This window comes from Lycium barbarum, chromosome 9, assembly GCF_019175385.1.
Source record: "Lycium barbarum isolate Lr01 chromosome 9, ASM1917538v2, whole genome shotgun sequence".
Classification (NCBI taxonomy): Eukaryota; Viridiplantae; Streptophyta; class Magnoliopsida; order Solanales; family Solanaceae; genus Lycium; species Lycium barbarum.
The window spans coordinates 72,866,302-72,887,630 of NC_083345.1; the positions used below are offsets into that span (position 1 = coordinate 72,866,302).

A 21,329-nucleotide genomic window follows, 5' to 3' on the forward strand; every position below is an offset into this window, starting at 1 on the left:
AACTCTGACCCTGTCCTAGGCGGAAGGAGCGATCAAATCTCCTACCTGCAAATCGGGGAGGTGCACTGGTCACCGACTGGCCTGAGTGTCTAGAATGCGACTGCCTTGATCCCCCTTTGTAGTCACTACCTACGCCCATAGATCTGGCCCTCTTTCTTTGCCCGCTATCAATATCACGATCACCCCTTTACGAATGTCGTTGTCCTTCTAAGTTATGAGCATGGGCTTGTATTCGGGAAATATCCATCCCATCTTGCAACGAAGCCGTCAACCAATCCTTGAACATATGTGGCCCCAAGACACTCACAAATCGATGCACTCTATCTCCCATATAGACCACCATAGTCGGGGCATATCTAGCCAATGAATTAAATTGCAGGCTATACTCCCGGGCACTCATATTTCCTTGCTTCAAATTTATAAATCTATCTGCTCTAGCTCGGCGGACCTCGGGTGGCAAATAATGGCGAATGAAAGCATCTACGAATTCTTGCCAAACGAGAGGAGGCACATTCTCTCTTCTCGATGCTATCCAATTATCATACCACAATACTGCCACATCTTGGAGTCTATAAGATGTCAACTCCACAGATTCAGTCTCAGAGGCCTGAATAATCCTCAATGTTCTTAGCATCTCATCAATAAAGCCTTGCAGGTCTTCACCCAGCTTTGAACCGAAAAATTCCGGAGGACTCAAACTCATAAAGTCACGGGCTCTGGTACTAGTTGACCGATCACTTGGGCTCGTATTCTTCCGCTGTGCCTGGGCGGCAACCAACTGTGTCAATAAGTGAATATCTTCGGTCATTTGTTGACCCGAAGTAGCCGGTGGAGGGACTGGCGGCATAGGAGCTGGAGCTAAAGCCCCTTCTTGTTCTTCGGTAATAGGTGGAGTAGAAGAAGCATTAGATTGAGCCTCATTATGTGATTCACCCTCATCTACATTCATTGGTGGCTCTCTTTCTGCCCGTCTTTTTCTCGTAGTCTTGCCCTTCTGGGCGGCTTTAGCCTTTCCCTTTGGCGGCATTTCTGAAATCACAACACACTATTAGGGAGGATAAAATCTTGTACACGGCTCTCTCGCACGATCTCATAAGAAGAAAGATGGTCATTTTTCCTAAATGCCCCGTAGCCTCTTGTTTATTAGTGTGGTGCGCAACACACCATAAACAAGACTCTACTAGACACGGCTCGTAGAAACGTCCTAGGACCGAACTGCTGTGATACCACTTTTGTCACGACCCGACTAAGGGCCGCGATAGGTACCCGGGGCTAACCACCGAGCACCACTCATTCTACTACTTATCATGCTCATTACACGTTCCTTTATCAGATTCATACTCAAATTATAAGGAAATCATCTTTCATTTGAAAACATGAATACTTTTCTATACATACGCCTCTCGGCTATCAAAATGATAATATACACACATATACATATGTACAATAGTGACCTTGTGGGACCATATAACCCACACTGCGTATCTACGAGCCTCTACTGGAGTGCTAGACTTAAGGATGGGACAAGACCCCGTCATGCCCAAAATATACATGTACACAAAGGAATAATCATAAGAACCTCCGAATAACATGCAAATACCATAAAACTTACCTTAGATAGTGTAGGAACAAGTCTTGAGTGGTATTACTCTTCTTGCACCAAAACCCTAGTTCACCCCTCTTGAAATTTCTTGACTTAGATGAACTTTGATGTGTTTCTCACACTTAGTTTTGTGGATTTGATGAAGTTGATCTTAAATTTTCACTTGGATTCTTGTATTGGAAGAGTTTGGAAAGTTCTAGAGAGCTATTGGGTCATGGAAAGAGAAAATGGAATGAATTAAATGAACTTGGGTCATTATTTTATAAATGCAAAAGCTGTCCCGACATCATTATACGGACAATTATAAGGTCCGTATAAATTTATACGGTCCGTATAATTGACCGTAAAACTGCTCCAGTGAGCGTCTCATTCTGTGTCACTTTGACGGCATATTATACGGACCGTATAATTTTATACGGTCCATATAATTTGACCGTGAAATCGACCCTTCAGAAAATTCATTCTGTGACAATCCTACGTGTCATTATACGGGCCGTATAACATTTTACGGACCGTATAACTCATCCTTTCACTGATTGTTTTCTTGCCACTTTATTTGATCTCCAACCCATAGGGAACCTTCTTAGCACTTGTTTATCATTTCATTAACATTCTAAGGGACGTTATAACTCCTCTTCAAGGCACCATTTAGTTATCATTAACTCGATACTCGTAATTTCTTTCCAATACACATCATATGCCTTGCCTTCTCTCGTCAAATTCTTCTCTTATATCATGCCTTTGAAATCTTAATTAGGGTCGTCAAACGTCATTCCGTTCTTATTAAAATATCGTATACTCGTATTTTTCGTTTGTTTATTCACTGTACGCAAATGGGGAATCTTCCAAGGTGTAACACCCGGCCCTCTAGTGAGGGACTCGGTGAAATAATCATATATATACCGTACCCAGCCCTCTAGTGAGGAACTCGGTGAACAATGCAATAAGACTGCACATGAATACGTACCCGGCTCGAGACTCGGTGAATGATATATTAACGGTATGCACGAGTAGAATATCATGAGAAACCATATGCAAACTAAGTCATCATCTGAGACTCAATAGAATAATCAGAATGAACCAACACTTGAGAATCAAAGACAACTATCATGTCAAGTACCACTGAGAATTAGAGTTCATTGGAGTCATGTAAGTTCGTCGTTTGCTCACTTTATGTAGTTCATGCCATAAAGAAAGAAGGGATAGCTTTACATACACTTTGGAGCCTTTAGAAGTAGAATCATCATCAATGAGTAAAATTGAGAAAATCTAGAAGTAGCTCCACATTCTCATATTCGCTTTGAAATCATAAACTTGAGTTCTTAAAACACGAAATCATCATTATCGTTGTCACCATCATAAAATCATTCTTATCCTCCACATCATGAGAAGCTTTAAGAACCATGGACTTTTAGTTTTTGAAAACAAGAAGGTTACGGAAACATTTATGAAATCATACCATAGGAATCATGCCTTTGAAAGAAAAGGACGAGCCTTATCATACCTGTTCAGCCTCCAATTATCTACACTTATTTGTCCGAACTCGCAAGTCTACATTTAAGAGGATTCACACAATCGTTAGACTCATCGTAGTATGTTTGTGCTAAGCTCTCAAGTCAAACTATTTTATATCCTGGTGAAAATCGGGCAGCATTTCCCCTGTTTATATGCCTAGCCCGGAATCTCAATTCAGCAACCAACAACAACAACAACAATACCAACATCAATAACATCATTTCCAACACCAATATGTACCATAAAACAGCCCACACATTGTTTTTCCAAATTCCATAACTAACCAACTTACTACACAATCATTTAATGACTTTATCTGCGTAAATAAGACTTAAATAATACCAAAAGATAAAGATTCATACCTTTTTCTTGTCAAAACTATAATATCTTCAAGATTCCACCTTGAATACAAGCTAAATCCAACGCAAGTTAATACCGTGATTACAACTACGCACTATCCGAGCCTTGATTAGCTAAAATCACTCAATTCTCTCAACTTTTTATGACCAAAATACCCCTATATGTGCGCTCCCAATCCGATTTTTTGTGAAAAAAAAATGGGGTTTTTCCCCTTTTATAAAGTTCAAATTCGGGTCCGCTCAGCTGAACTTGTAACGTCTATAATTCTCTACTCCGAAGTCCAATCGATGAGTGGTTTGTTGCGTTATAAATTAGACTCAACGAACTTCATTTTAGGATTTTTTTTCACCTTAAAACACTTCATATGCTAAGATATATTCGTCCCCCAAGGTGGACCAAAATTTTCACACAAAACATTACCCATCCTTTCTCCAAAGTCGTACTACTCCATTTCTTCCACTCATTTCCTTATAAAACCTTCTGTTATACCTTATATACGTCCTTCCTCATTAAATATACTTAATAATGCTTGCTCCTTATATTTCAAAGTGATTTTACTTAACCATAACTCAACGTACTTTATGTTTCAAATTTGATAAGCGCTTTTTCGAAGATACGGGGTGTAACATCCTTTCCCCCTTAAAAACATTCGTCCCCGAATGTTGTAGTGCACCGATCCTCAATATCCTCATTGAATTTTTGTTTGATTACCATCTACTTATACTATAATTTGGTCAGTTTCGTCCTGCTCTTTCTTAGCTCCTTATCAAATTCATTTGTGAGCCGTACAGTCTTCAATCCTCATGTATACAAGTTAGCTAGTATTCCATTCTCATTCTGTCTTCCTTCCTGTAGTTTAACTAGCCACGCCACGGCTACTCGGCGTCTTGTGAGCGTCCTTCCTCTTCGTTCCTCGTTTCTTTATTAACGGATAACTCCCTTGCTCGAATACAACACTTTCCTTTGTTGACTCCTCCGATGCTATCTTGGCTATCCCTACTTGTACTTGTTGAGCTTAGATACGTGCTAGATTATCGCCTCGTAATTCATCAGCCAAGCTTTCCGATTCATCATAAATGTTTTATACTAATGTCCCGTTGCTTGTTCAGCATTACTCTGCTACTGACAAATCCTCACTCTTAACGGTTGCATTTCTTCAACTATCTGTTTTCATTCGTTTCCATGATCAGTTATAACCATATCCTCAATATGATTTCTTAAATACATACATTCCTAATGTTCCATCACCATCTTTATTATTCCTCATAGCAGGATTATATATTGCGATGAACCAATAATCATAATTCGAACTGGTCTATACCTCACAATATCTTCGAGTTATTGTCAAACTCTCCCTTTAATTCCTTTGCCTCAAATATTGCAATATAACTTATAATTATAAGGTTAGGGAAATTCTCGCTTTACCACAGCTTCTTTCCAACATCAGTATTATATACTTACCCTTGACTTCCTTATTCCAGTGATCACTTAGTTAGCTGTCTGTTATAGCCCGTATTTCATACGTTCGGATAATTCGAGACAGCTGTGAGAAATTAAGGGCAAGACCATTCTCCAAAATTATTTTAATGTAAAAGTTGGTTATGAATATTATTAGTATGGAAATATTGAGAAAGGCTAAGGGCAAAAAGGGAAATTCACAAGGTGGCTCATGGAAATATTAAGGAAAATTTTGGGGTTAAAAGTTAATTTTGGGAAGTTAATAATTCTTGCAAAAAAGGCCAAGTGGTCGTGTGGCATGTGTGCCTTGTAGTACGAATTATATATATATATATATATATATATATATATATATATATATATATATATATATATAGACAAGTGATGACAAATTAAGGTAATTAATCATCTTTGTTTCATTCTAAGAAACTTCAAGAAAAATGGAGAAAGGGACATGTGTCCACTTGTTATTGGTAATAACTAAGTATATATATATATACACATTCATTCATCTTCCAACATAAGAAAGGCTTGGGAAAAAGAGAGAGAAAAGAAAGGAAAGAAGGAGGCATTCGGCCACCATGGCCGAAATTTAGCACCATAGGAAACTTATCAAAAAAATTATTTCTTCAAGTATTCCTACCAATTGGAACGTCCTCGTTAACATGGAGTGATTGTTGGAGTAAGCAAAGCACTTGTTGTGCAAGTGGTGAACCTAGCCGAGCAAGGAGAGATAAGTGAAGAAGGTATGTGTTCAATCTTCTTTCGCATGTGTTATGGATGATTTATGTATGTTGAAGTATGTAGAAATGGATGGAATTCATGAAATGTGTGTGTATGGTGTTGGCCGAACATAGAGTGTGTGGGAAAGATGAGATGAATTTATTTTATCTTGTAGTTGATTGTTGTTGTTGTGGATTCCGTAATAAAAATGAAGATTTGATGGCTTGAAATGAATTTGTAATCGTTATGGATTGATGAAGAAGCTAATGTGGCACTAGCATGAATTATTATATTTGTAGGAATAATGTTGTCAATATGTAGCTTGTTGGTGTGGTTCATGAATTTGGAAAAAGAGATGTGTTGTCGTTGTCATTATTGAATTGGAGGACTTCGGATTTTGTTGTCATGGTTAATTGGAACATAAATGAAATGTCGTCGAATTGTGTAAAAAGGGTTGCTAGTGCTAAAATGCATTTTGGATTAATTGTTGGAATTGGAGATAAGATTGTTGGTATCGTCGTTGATAGTTTGGCCGAGTTGCATTCTCGGGTTTGTTGTTGATAAATTGGCCGAGTTAGATTCTCGGGGATGGTGTATTTACAAGGGAAATGTTGCCAAAATTTCGGCAGATCATAAGTGAAAATATTTGAAGGACTAAGACAAGTGTGTGTGATGATGAATCTAATGATTATGTAAATCTTCTTGAATATAGATTAGCGATAACGAGCTTGGACAATTAAGCGTAGCTAATAGGACGTGGAGCAGGTATGTAAGACTTACCCTTTCTTTCCTTTGGCATGATCCTGGTGAAACAAGCATACGACGTATATGTATGATTTCGAAGAAACTCCTATTTTAGAGCCACTAGGACGGCTAATGTTTTTGACTTCCGAAGAACCATTTTGACATGTCTTGATACAAGTATGTGGTTCCAAAAGTTCTAGGTTGATTTGTTTCATAGCGAAATCCGAGAGGTACTTGATATGGTTATTGCTTTGATTTTCCAAAAATAACTTCTGAAACGTTCGTAGAAGGTTCTGTACTTCAAACGCTCATAACTTCCTTGTACTAAATCGGATTGACCCGAAACTGTTTCTGAGCCTTCAGGTGTCGATAAGTATACTTGTCCATCGATTCTTCCATAATATATTCGGGGTTACCGACCTTACGTCACCCCGATAAGGTATAGTCATCCTTGTGTCTTTCTGCATGTTCTATGTTAAACATATGATAATAGTATTACACCGCACCTGTATGGGCGGGCAGCTATATACACCACTATAGTGGGCAGCTTATACCTCAAGTATACTTGTCCATCGAGTCTTCCATAATATATTCGGGGTTACCGACCTTACGTCACCCCGATAAGGTATAGTCATCCTTGTGTCGTTCTGCATGTTCTATGTTAAACATATGATGATAGTATTACACCGCACCTGTATGGGCGGGCAGCTATATACACCACTATAGTGGGCAGCTTATACCCCGGACGCGGGCTTATGCACCGATCCTATATGGACGGGCAGTTTATACACCGTTCCTATTTGGACGGGCAGCTTATACACTTTGCATATATGGTACGAGGATGAGTAAGAGTAAGGCAGTTTGGCTTATTCTCTTTATACTTGACAGCTTGGTTATGACGTTTCGTATTGATGTCTTTCTTTTCATTATTGCCTTATTTCACTGTTCATGCCTTACATACTCAGTACATATTCCGTACTGACCCCCCCCCCCCCCTTTCTTCGGGGGCTGCGTTTCATGCCGCGCAGGTACACCCAGATGAGCTGAAGCTATTATAGAAGATGTTCCAGCGGAGTTGGCAGGCTCCACTTGTTCCTGGAGTGCTGCCGAGTCAGAGTATATGTGCTACGATGTCTGATTGATGTTAGAGACTTTGCAGACAGAGTCGTGGGTATTGGTTGTCAGTTCTGTAAGCGGCTCCATCAGCCGATGTGTCATTTTGTGTTATGATATACATTTCATATGATTACAGATTGTGTTTGATTTGAGCACAAAGAAAAAGAATATTTCTGAAAGCCTTATGTTATATCCCATATTTTCATACATTGGGACGTTTTAAACTAAACGCGACAAGTAAAGACAAGACTATTTTAAGATACGAAGTACAGACTTTAACTTTCGGTTTCGTTTCAAGTCACAAGTTACCTATAAATTTTGTTTGGTATAGAAGCATTAATGGAAAATTGGGATTAAATTAAACATGATTAGATTATTAAGTGGGATTAAAAAACCAAATCAGTCCATAAAATAAGCCATAGTGGCCGTGTAAGAGGATTGAAGTGGTCAATGATCATTGACCCAAAATTTGAGTGGGACACATGTCCAAATCATGTAATGCATATATATAGCACAAATGCTGATTCATTCATCACTAACTAGCTCATTTCCACATTTACAAAGCAAAAAAATTAAGAGATAGAGAGAGAGGCTCTCGGCTACAAGCTGGCCGAGAATAACCTTCTCCAAATTGATTCAAAAATCACTTTCTTAAGAAATTCAACTCCCTTGAAGGTGTGTATTAACGTGTAGCATTCATTGGAATAGCAAGAACAAGTGTTAAAATTCAAGAAGTGAAAGTGAAGGGCTAGCCGATTGAAGGGTTTAGTTACAAGGTAAGAATTGATCCTTTCTCATGTGTTTTATGGTGAATTGAATGTTTATGATTGTGCATGTTGGTATTGGACTATTTTTCTTGAAGTTGAAGTGGGCCGTGTGCTATAGACCTAGGTGAAATGATGCTTAATCTTCTTGTACATGTATTGGGAATGAATTGAATGTGTTGTAGTATGGATAAATGGATGAAAATCATGAAGTTGTTGTAGTTGTGTTGAAGCCGTGTAGGGGACTACTTTAGGAGAAGTTATGGACTGTTTTGTGTCATGTTTTAATTGTTGTTGTTATGGAAATTGTGGTGTATTGTATGCATTATGGAAAGATGAATTGGGGTGTAAAAGAAATGAATTATGTTGAAGTAGGAAAACAGTCCCAAACCGTGGACTGTTTTAATGATAGGAGTGGATTAGTGTGTTTTGAATGTTGATTGTTGTTATGAACGTATAGTGAAAGTGAAGCTTAATGATTCAAGTTTAAATTGAAATGGTTAGTGGGTTGTTGTAAGAATAAATATGATGCTAAAACAGTTCCAATAATCGTATAAGTAATGTTGTAAACGTGTTGTTGTCGTTGTAGTTGAAGTTGGAAAACTGCGAATTGAAAAAGGTAATGTTGTGCGTGCTGTTTGGCCGTGAATAGGGGACTGTTTGAATGATGTACGGACTATCCGAAGTTCCCTTAAGTCATGTTTAACCAAGTTCGGATTGATACTTGAAAGTATGATTAGCAATATTAGTTTGTAGTACTAGTTGGTTTGAATACGAACGAAACGTCGTCTAAATGTTAGAAAGGGATTGTTAACGTTAAAATACATATTGAATTCCCTCGTAGACTAATCGTAGCTCTTGATATCTTGATATAGGATAAGTACCATTGGGCAGCAAGTACAAGTTATAATACGACTAAACGCTAAAGGTATGTAAAGCCTATTCCATCTTTTTCTTGGCATGTCCTAGATGTAAGTAAGAAATGATATGAACCTTGGGGTAAATTCTACTCTCTAGTTCCAAGCATAACTTATGATTCTATTCATTCCTTAATGTTATTGTCACGAGCCTACTATATGATTGACTAATAAATGATGTATAGAAGTTCCTACTCTTAAAGAATTGCATAATTAGAGGCATACTTGGCTTTCAAAAGCTACACCATGTTAAATTGATACGTGTACATGAAATCTGAAACGTTCCTTGTTATAGTTTGTAGTGAATTTAGAAAGAACTTAATATGATCATTATCCTGATACTTGAGAGCTTATTAGTTTACTTATCTATTGAGTCTCAAAAGATGATTTGTATGTATGTGGTTGCTTATTACTCTGCTCGTGCTTACCGTTACATCCTTCACTGAGTCCCGGGCCAGGACACGTTTTCGTGCGCATAGTTATTACATTATTCACCGAGTCCCTCACTAGAGGGCCGGGACACGTTATATATATATGATGATATGATGATATGATGATATGGGGATGGCGGCCAGGAGGGCATATGTTCATTATTCACCGAGTCCCTCACTAAAGGGTCGGGACACGTATATGTACATGTTTATGATGCCATGATTTTAATTACCGAGCTCCTCACTAGAGGGCCGGGACACGTTATATATGTTATATACAGAATGATTATTCAGCTTTGATTACAAAACTCTATATTGATATTGATATGAGAACGATACAGATGAATTATGTTCAAAGGTAAGTTTTATGAATTTCTGTTTGTTGCATTGGGTCCTACACACCTTGTCTCAGTATGAGTCTATTACTATATTTCATGCTTTACATGCTCAGTACATATTTCGTACTGACCCCCTTTCTTCGGGGGGCTGCGTTCATGCCCGCAGGTACCGACGCTCGTTTCAGAGATCCACCAGCCTAGGATACCTATTCAGCTATTTTGAAGTGCTACTTTGTTGCGGAGCCTAGCTTGTGGTATAACTCCCTTTTGTTGTATATGTATGTGCTTATTTGGGGTACGGCGGGGCCCTGTCCCGTCATATGATACTGTCAGTACTCTTAGAGGTCTGTGGACATTTGTGTGGGTCTGTATATAGTTGTTGTTGCGTTGTATGAATACGACTTATGTTTGGGGCGTACCCATTCGTAATGGCAGCCTTGTCGGCTTGCATATATATATATATGTTTGGGATGTTGCGTGTAGTGGCAGCCTTGTCGGCTTGCGTAGATATATATATGTTGTTGTTGAAGATCGTAACTCCTCAGGAGACAGGTGCCTACGACATACAGAATTGTGACAGCTTTAAAATAACGTCTTGCCTTTTTATACAAATAAGTTCATAATATGCTGGTTATAAAAGATTATAGTTAACAGGGGATATGAGTGTCCAACTCGGGCACTAGTCACGACCTACGGGGTTGGGTCGTGACACCTTACTAAGTATTTCATCTTTATTTGATTGAAGGGTCTGAGGGTTCACTCGGCCCTAAGTAAGGGTCGGGTGCCCATCACACCCTAGGGAGATTAGGGTGTGACAAAGTGGTATCAGAGCAGGTTGTCCTAGGGGTTGTCTGCAAAGTCGTGTCCAGTAGAGTCCTGTTTATGGTGTGAAGCGCGCCACATTTATAAACAGGAGGCTGCGGTGCATCTAGGGATTGTTGACCTTCTTTCTGTCATAGATCGTGCGATAGCGCCAAGTCATAAGGAAATGAAATTCCTTATATAAGCCTTACATACGATGGAAGGAGGTAAGTGATGCTATAGAAAGTCACAAGGGTAAGTATTGACGTAAGTTTTCTGTTATCTGGAATTGGAAGCTCTGGGTGGCTGGAAAATGTTGTATATATACATATGTCCTGTAAGGCATTGTTGATATTTGCTGTGTACAGATTTTGAAAGGAAAGAATGGTATATAAGAGGAACCAGGTCTGTTGAAGGATTCAGGGAAAGTCGACAATTAGTTTTGCTGCAGATTATTATGTAAGAGTAGTAAAGTGGAAATTCAAATAGACTGATACTCGAAGTATTCATAAGTAACGGCGATGAAGGTATGTTCGCCACCACTGGGAATCTGGAAGTTTAGGACAGGAAGTAGTCATATACACAGAAGTGGAAAATGAATATTGAGGATTAAAAAGGGTAAAATAGTAATTGCAAAGGGAAGGACGTCTTACGAAAATGCCTCAGAATCTGTGAGACTTTGACCTGCTCCAGATCATGTAATAAAGGCCGTGCGAGGAAGTGGACGCGATTATATCAGCATTAATGCACCGAATTTCATCGAAGTTTCGAGGTTAAGCGTGCTAAGGTGGGGGAAATATTAGGATGGGTGACCCCCTGGGAAGTGTACTAGGAATCCTATAGATTTAAACATAAGAGACAAATGAGAAGCTAGAATAGCCTACGGGAAATTAGAGTATACGGGATGGTTGGAGACCATAAGAGGTCGTGTAAGACAAGGCAGACTAGACCAGTGAAGAGACAGAAAGTGCCTCCCAGCTCTGGAATTAGGATAGGCTTGAATAGCGTTTGGAAGTATTTTGTGGGCTAGTTGATAGTAATTATATATATATATGCGAATGCATACGATATCCCACATGTGAATGTATCGGTGGCATGTGATGTGTGTCCCAGCGACCGGTGCTACGGTAAAGAAGGCATTAATCAAGTAAGGGTACTGAAGTTCAAGTGACAACGAGAATAAATGTCACAAATGTTATAAGGTAAGCTGCTACTATTTTCCCTACAGGTTAAGATTGGAAATTTTACTACAACGATATTTGGAAAAGAAGGAAAGAGTGTAGATGGAAGACAAAGAGATCAAAGTGTCAGAAAAAGGTGAAAGGTAAGAAACCATAGTGAGAGAGACCCCCGAGAGAAATTACCGGCAAAGTACGAGACTATTTGGGTAAGAACTCAAGGTAGGCATGCAAAAAAGGATAAAAGAGTGGTAATATAGAACAAAAGAGGAATGTGTAAGGTTCGAGAACCAATATCAATAAGCGGGGCTAAAGGAATAGTGACTATGACAAGGGATGTGAAGCAAGAAAAGAATGATTAGGCAATGCGACGATGTTAGGAGATTTAGGTCCTTGAAAGATATGTAAAGGAATAAAATGTGTACCCATATTAATGTGGTTGCCTCGGACATGGAAGAGCTTTCCTAAGAGGGTGACTTAAGAATAGGACGGATTTGTGCGTTAAAAGGAATATCTTACGAACTTCAGCACCCATACGGTAAATAACAAGAAAAGAAAAGTGTTTGAGGAGGAAGAAACCCAAGAGGGTTAAGGATGAAAGTAGGAAAGGTATACAAAGGGATTGGTCGAAGGAAGGGGAGAGCGTTTAGAAACCTCTAACCATAAGCGTAAGAAAGAAGATACCTTAACGAGTTAGCGATAGAAACTCGGTTACGCATCAAAAAAAGAACAGGAATGATGGGACGACACTACTGATTGGGAAATTGATGATAGGGAGTGAGAACTCGTGCGAGGTCTGAAGGATTTGATCTTAACGGAAATAGAATGAAGTGAAAGGAACGTGCATAGGAGACCGCTTGGTTATAGCGTCATAAATATAGTTAAAGACTCAATGAATAAGGATAAAGAGAGTGAAAATTGTAAAGATTCTGTGCTAAGAACAAAAGTAGCGGAACGCTTGAGAAATATGGACACACAGCTACAACGCAAACGCGTAGTTAAGGGGAATTAAAAGTAAGTGAACTAAATGAGTGACAGGACTAATAATGGATGGAAAGATATGGGAATGTTGACCAGAATGATGATATAGACAGAAAATGAAAGGAAAACTTATAGTAAGAAGTTTCGATATGTTATGCACATAGTTGGAAAGAAAGACGGGGAATAAGGTAATTATCGTAGCCGAAGGTACTCGAATACTGTTGGCATACAAGGAGCCCCATTAAAAAGGGGGGAGAACATATTATATTGGACTTAAAAGGATATCTGAAAGAAGTAGAAGCCGACATGAAGGGGAAGTATAGAAGACACCTTAAGAAAATGCTTCATGCCAACATGAATTATGCTATGTCTATGCTACAATTTGAATCCCTCACATCGGGCAAATTGGCACCGTACTTAAGTACGCAGTGACATGTTTTGAAGAGTAATAAAAAGAGCAAGGAAAAGGACTACAAGCTAAGTCCACGAAGGATAATGGCGAAAAATGATGAGATTCAAATGATGTTTCGGACGAGAACGACTATTATAATGAAAGTATCAACAATTGGTAGTCGGGGAAACTTTTGAAAGAAAGAAAGAACGTTGTTCCTATGAATGAAACAAAAGAGTTTATCGGATACTAGAAAATAGTTCGTAGACCATCAATTATACGGAATATGAGAATATACGCTATGAAAGTATATGAATCATCGGCGTGAAGCACTGCTCGATCATACTTGAAAAGAATCCACACCGGAGAGTCAACAAGGAATAACGATGGACGAAACGAGCCCCAGTACAAAGAAATCAAAGATAAAGAATGGGCATGAAGAAAAAGGACAACTATGAAAAGGATCCTCCCGAGGTATTATGACACCACATGAGATCAGTTGAACATTCGAGGACGAATGTTCTATAGGGGGGGAGGATGTTATAGCCCCTATTTCATACGTTAGGATAATTCGAGATAGTTGTGAGAAATTAAGGGCAAGACCATTCTCCAAAATTATTTTAATGTACAAGTTGGTTATGAATATTATTTATGAATATTATTAGTATGGAAATATTGAGAAAGGGTAAGGGCAAAAAGGGAAATTCACAAGGTGGCTCATGGAAATATTAAGGAAAAATTTGGGGTTAAAAGTTAATTTTGGGAAGTTAATAATTCTTGCAAAAAAGGCCAAGTTGTCGTGTGGCATGTGTGCCTTGTAGTAGGAATTATATATATATATATATGGACAAGTGATGACAAATTAAGGTAATTAATCATCTTTGTTTCACTCTCAGAAACTTCAAGAAAAATGGAGAAAGGGACATGTGTCCACTTGTTATCGGTAATAACTAAGTATATATATATATACACATTCATTCATCTTCCAACATAAGAAAGGCTTGGAAAAAAAGAGAGAGAGAGAAAATAAATGAAAGAAGGAGGCATTCGGCCACCATGGCCGAAATTTAGCACCATAGGAAACTTATCAAAAAATTTCTTCAAGTATTCCGACCAATTGTAACGTCCTCGTTAACATGGAGTGATGGTTGGAGTAAGCAAAGCACTTGTTGTGCAAGTGGTGAACCTAGCCGAGCAAGGAGAGACAAGTGAAGAAGGTATGTGTTCAATCTTCTTTCGCATGTGTTATGGATGATTTCTGTATGTTGAAGTATGTAGAACTGGATGGAATTCATGAAATATGTGTGTATGGTGTTGGCCGAACATAGAGTGTGTGGGAAAGATGAGATGAATTGATTTTATCTTGTAGTTGATTGTTGTTGTTGTGGATTCTGTAATAAAAATGAAGATTTGATGGCTTGAAATGAATTTGTAATCGTTATGAATTGATGAAGAAGCTAATGTGGTACTAGCATGAATTATTATAGTTGTAGGAATAATGTTGTCAATATGTAGCTTGTTGGTGTGGTTCATGAATTTGGAAAAAGAGATGTGTTGTCGTTATCATTATTGAATTTGGAGGACTTCGGATTTTGTTGTCATGGTTAATTGGAACAAAAATGAAATGTCGTCGAATTGTGTAAAAAGGGTTGCTAGTGCTAAAATGCATTTTTGATTAATTGTTGGAATTGGAGATATGATTATTGGTATCGTCGCTGATAGTTTGGCCGAGTTGTATTCTCGGGTTTGTTGTTGATAAATTGGCCGAGTTAGATTCTCGTGGATTGTGTATTTGCAGGGGAAATGCTGCCGAAATTTTGGCAGATCATAAGTGAATTTATTTGAAGGACTAAGACAAGTGTGTGTGATGATGAATCTAATGATTATGTAAATCTTCTTGAATGTAGATTAGCGATAACGAGCTTGGACAATTAAGCGTAGCTAATAGGACGTGGAGCAGGTATGTAAGGCTTACCCTTTCTTTCCTTTGGCATGATCCTGGCGAAACAAGCATATGACGTATATGTATGATTTCGAAAAAACTCCTATTTTAGATCCACTAGTACGGCTAATGTTTTTGACTTCCGAAGAACCATTTTGACATGTCTTGATACAAGTATGTGGTTCCAAAAGTTCTATGTTGATTTGATTCATAGCGATATCCGAGAGGTACTTGATATGGTTATTTCTTTGATTTTCCAAAAATAGCTTCTGAAACGTTTGTAGAAGGTTTTGTACTTCAAATGCTCATAACTTCTTTATACTAAATCGGATTGACCCGAAACTGTTTCTGAGCCTTCAGGTGTCGATAAGTTTACTTGTCCATCGAGTCTTCCATAATATATTCGGGGTTACCGACCTTCCGTCACCCCGATAAGGTATAGTCATCCTTGTGTCTTTCTGCATGTTCTATGTTAAACATATGATGATAGTATTACACCGCACCTGTATGGGCGGGCAGCTATATACACCACTATAGTGTGCAGCTTATACCCCAAGTATACTTGTCCATCGAGTCTTCCATAATATATTCGGGGTTACCGACCTTACGTCACCCCGATAAGGTATAGTCATCGTTGTGTCTTTCTGCATGTTCAATGTTAAACATGTGATGATAGTATTACACCGCACCTGTATGGGCGGGCAACTATATACACCACTATAGTGGGCAGCTTATACCCCGGACGCGGGCTTACGCACCGATCCTATATGGAAGGATAGTTTATACACCGTTCCTATTTGGACGGGCAGCTTATACACTTTGCATATATGGTACGAGGATGAGTAAGAGTAAGACAGTTTGGCTTATTCTCTTTACACTTGACAGCTTGGTTATGACGTTTCGTATTGATGTCTTTCTTTTCATTATTGCCTTATTTCACTGTTCATGCCTTACATACTCAGTACATATTCCGTACTGACCCCCCCTTTCTTCGGGGGCTGCGTTTCATGCTGCGCAGATACACCCAGATGAGCTGAAGCTATTATAGAAGATGTTTCAGCGGAGTTGGCAGGCTCCATTTGTTCCTCGAGTGCTGCCGAGTCAGAGTATATGTGCTACGATGTCTGATTGATGTTAGAGACTTTGCAGACAGAGTCGTGGGTATTGGTTGTCAGTTCTGTAAGCGGCTCCATCAGCCGATGTGTCATTTTGTGTTATGATTTAAATTTCATATGATTACAGATTGTGTTTGATTTGAGCACAAAGAAAAAGAATATTTTTGAAAGCCTTACTAAGTATTTCATCTTTATTTGATTCAAAAGTCCAAGAAGATTATGTGTGCACTAAGGGTCTGAGGGTTCGCTCGGCCCTAAGTAAGGGTCGGGTGCCCATCACACCCTAGGGAGATTAGGGTGTGACACTGTCATTCCTTGTTGGCTTTTCGGTGTGTCCATTCCCATCTGTGGGCATAAACTTACGCTGATGGTTCATATAATTCTATAATACATACCCTTATGCTTAGTATAGTTAGTGACCGATGATATACTTTCTAATTTTTATTGATGCTGCTGCCTTTCTATCTGCACCGACATCATTCTTCCTCTCTTTAGAGATCGCCACACCGCTTATCGTTACTCCCTTTGTTAAGATTCTTATATTTTTCCTTTAATATCAAGATTTTCTTCCGTTATAACCCAAAGTGTCCTTTGTATTCATTATCCATTTCATCATTCTCTCTGTAGTTAGCCTGCAGAGCGTTCTTACTCTCTTTATTACTCTTTAGGATACGCTGCAGCCTATTTAGGTGCAGCACAAATTTTCCTGGTCTAGAAATATCATATCTCACGTCCGCATGAAGTATTCTCTTGATCCATTTTAATTCCTTTTCATACCTGCTTTGTGGTATTCTTATCTTTAATTCGTTCCTGCTCCCTCTTAATGCATTCTTGGTATGCCACTACATCCCGAATTTTGGCCTCCTTAAGCTAACCTCTTTCTTTCTTTGGACTTTTGACAATGCCATACCTCGTTTCAGGATTAGATCTGCCCTCCCCCCCCCCCCCCCTTTTAAGGTTGTTCTTATACACTAGTAACACCCGAGTATCAGTAGTCATCGGCCTACCCTAACGATCCTTCGATACTTTTGGTCTCTTATAATACCAGAATTCTCTCATCGTATAGCTTGACTTATTTTCCTTTCTGCTAATCGAGGGCTTTGCATTTGAATGAAGCGCTTATGCATTACAGATCCATTCTCGCTGCCTTTTTTAAGGCCTTTCTACTTCTACCTTTTATGACTGAACATTTCCCGAATCAACGGGTTAATGGAAACATTGGAATCCATCAAAACATTTTACCGAACGTTTGGTCACACTTTGCTCTTTTTATCGCTCGTCTTCCTCCACAACTATTATCATTGAAGAGTCAACTCTTCTTACTCTGAGTTTCCGGTTTCACTCTATGTCTATAATAAATCATTGAGGGTTAATATGCTACACTCTTCCCCTTCCACTATCAATCCTTTTATTCTCTTGGCTCACTTATCCAAAATTTTCCTTGACTACTTATTTGTGTCCCACCAATGCGTTGTAGTTCTTCCAGTGTTTTGCCACTTCTTGTTCATGTCATGAATTCCTTGCAAATATACCCACTTCTTTCTTCTCCTTCCTGCCGCCAAGGCTAGTCCATACTTATGAATATTTCCCATACATCTTTCTATTTCCTTTATAATTAAACCTCGGTATTCCTTATCCTCATCCCATGTCATTGATGTACTACCTCCCGGTTAGCTTTGTTAGTTCATTAACCTCTCGCTTGTCCTTGGTGATTGCTCAATTTTTCTTTTCTTCCTTTTTTCTTCTTTTGACCAGCCCATTAATGTACCTTTCCTGCTTTCATCCTCAAACCTTCCTTGAGTTCCTTCCTCCCCGAGCGCCCTTCTCCACTTGTTAATTTATAGTATCGACCCTAACGTTCATAAAATACTCCTTTAAACGTGCAAATCCGTTCTATTCTTAAATCATCTTTTAGGAAAGCTTCTCCGTTTCCGAGGCAACCGCGTCAGTATGACTACACATTTATCCCTTTAGACACCTCTCGAGAGCTGGAAATCTCTTAGTATCATTGCAAGGCCTGATCATTCTTTCTCTTACTTCACATTCCTAGTTGTGGTTACTATCTTTTAGTCCCACTTATGGAGTCTATTCCCTGACCCTACGCATTCGTCTTTGATTCCATACTACCATCCTTTATCCCCTTTGCTTGCCTACCTTCGAATTTTTATCCAATTAATCCCTTGCCTTGGCCGTCGTCTCTCTTGGAAGCTTCACTCATCCTCGTTTCTTACACTTTTCTTTTTCAAGACATTCTAATCTCTTTACTTTATATATATTCACTTTCTTCCTTTCCCTGATTTTATCACATTAAGGCTTTCCAACTCTAGCCTGTAGTGAAAATAACATCAACTTGCCTTGTAACATTTGTCACTTGAACTTCACTACTCTGTTCGATTGATGCCTTCAGTATATAGCAACGTCGGTTGCTGGGACACATATACCGGTTGGCGCAGCCACGTATGGAATGTCATACACATACATACATACATATATATATGTTTACTAACGCCTCGCTTAAAAAGCACTTCCCAATACTATTCGAACTCATCCTAATTCTAGAGCTGTGATGCACTTTTGTTTTCTTTGCCGGTCTAGTCCGCCTCATCCTTCGCGACCTTTTATGGTTTCGAACCACTCCGCATACTCCAATTTCCCTTAGGCTACTCTAGCTTCTCATCTGTCTTTTATGTCTAAATTTTGTAGGACTCTTAATATACTTCCCAGGGGGTCACCCATCCTAGTATTTCTCTCACCCCAGCACGCTTAACCTTGGAGTGCTAATGGGATCCGGTGCGTTAGTGCTGGTATAATCACAAACACCTTACTGCGTGACCTTCCTCACATAACCTAAAGCAAGTTGAAGTTTTAACAGATTCCAAAACATTCTCGTAATGCATCTCCCTCCGAATTAGAAAGGATCACTTACTCGTCTGACTAAGCAAATGCTATTTTGGCCTTTGAAATCCTCAATAATCACCTTCAATCTACATGTATGACTACTTTTCATCTTAGCGTTCAAGATTCCTAATGGTGGCGAAAGCATCTTAATCGCAGTTACCTCCAAATACTTAAGTCACTGATCCCCTTTAGGATTTCTGCTCATCACTATTCAGTATTACCCTGAAGTAATTACATACGCACATAGGAAATTCTAATAAGAACACGTATACCTGTAGCCGATCGGTCCTTAGCCTAATCTGGTGGGCTATATAGTGAAGTGTGCTCTTCATCCTTGTCTTCCCACCGACTACTAGTCTGGCCTAACATAATGCTGCAACGTAGGGAAAATCTAGATGTGCCAAACTTTGTACTTCCTGAATTACGTCTTCATCCACATAAGTTTCGTGACCCATAAACGGGTCTTTGTCATATGATTTCTCAGTCGGGTCTCCTCCTACTAGAGCCACATCCTCCGATGGGTCCGCCTCAATGGAATAACTGATGCTCTTTCTTATACCTCTTGACATCCTCGATCCTGAGTCAATGGGCGATACAGGTCTCATGTCCCCCTTCGGAGCCTCACTTACGCTCCCATTAACTGACCTTGTCCTCTTCTCCAATACAATCCTGCAATTTACCAAAATCGTACCAAGAACGAGCTTTCCTATCATTGGCTCTACTGCACGATCTATGATCAGAAAGAAAGAGGACATCCTAAATGTCCTGTAGCTTCCTGTTTATAGATGTGGTGCACAACACACCGATAAACAAGACTCTAATAGACACGGTCTGTAGACACTCCGAGGATGAGCTGCTCTGATACCACTTTTGTCACGACCCAAATCGGTGGGCCATGACAAGTGCCCGAGTTGGACACTCGTATACGAACCTGTTAGATATAATCAGACTGATGCTAAGGACAATGTGGAAATCTGTAAAAGCGTGTTGTAGAATCATAATTCCATATATCAGAATGAACCTGTCTCTTGAAGATCATGTCTGAGTAGAAGATGACAGGAGACAAGTATGATAATCAAGGATACCAATGCATCTGTGCCTTATGAGATGAGAGTCATGCATATATATATATACCGTACCCGGCCCTCTAGTGAGGGACTCGGTGAAATCATCATATATATACCGTACCCAGCCCTCTAGTGAGGGACACGGTGAAATCATCATATATATACCGTACCCGGCCCTCTACTGAGGGACTCGGTGAACAGTGCAATTAAACTGTGCACGAATTCGTACCCGGCCCGGGACTCGGTGAGTGATATATTAACGGTATGCACGAGTAGAATATCATGAGCAACCATATGCAAACTAATCATCATCTGAGACTCAATAGAATAATTAGAATAAACCAACACTTGAGAATCAAAGACAATTATCATGTCAAGTACCACTGAGAATTAGAGTTCAGTGGAGTCATGTATGTTCGTCGTTCGCTCACTTTATGTAGTTCAGTCCATAAAGAAAGAAGGGATAGCTTTACATACACTGTGGAGCCTTTACAAGTAGATGTAATCCTCGTCCCTAATTCTTATATAACTTTACTATCCCTTGCTCATACTAAGCCGTCTACAGTCTTGGTAGTGCAAATTATTCGGGGTGTAACATTCTCTTCCCATTAGAAACATTCGTCCTCGAATTTTTATAGTAGGTCTCATGCTATAAAAAATTTTGGCAGAATCTCCTCTATAACTATACCTACCAACCTACATTAAGCAAACCCACCGATGCCTCACAGAGCCACAATATATCATATAGTCTCATTTACCCATAAATATAGTCAAGTAAGGAATTGAATTACCTGCAGGCATAGGAAACAAGTAAGGATACTTATTCTTCATCTCGTCATCAGCTTCCCAAGTTACCTCTTCCCTATTGTTATTTCGCCACAACGCTTTGACGGAAGATACATCCTTAGTGTGTAACCTTCTAACCTAGCGATCAAGGATAGCTATGGGGCTTTGCTCATAAGACAACTCCTCTGTTATCTGGACATT

General features: G+C 39.2%; 1 pseudogene; it reads right to left on the reverse strand.

The window, feature by feature from the left end:
- Positions 1 to 19,080: 19,080 nt before the first annotated feature.
- On the reverse strand, positions 19,081 to 19,195 carry LOC132612509 (5S ribosomal RNA; annotated as a pseudogene).
- Positions 19,196 to 21,329: the final 2,134 nt, after the last annotated feature.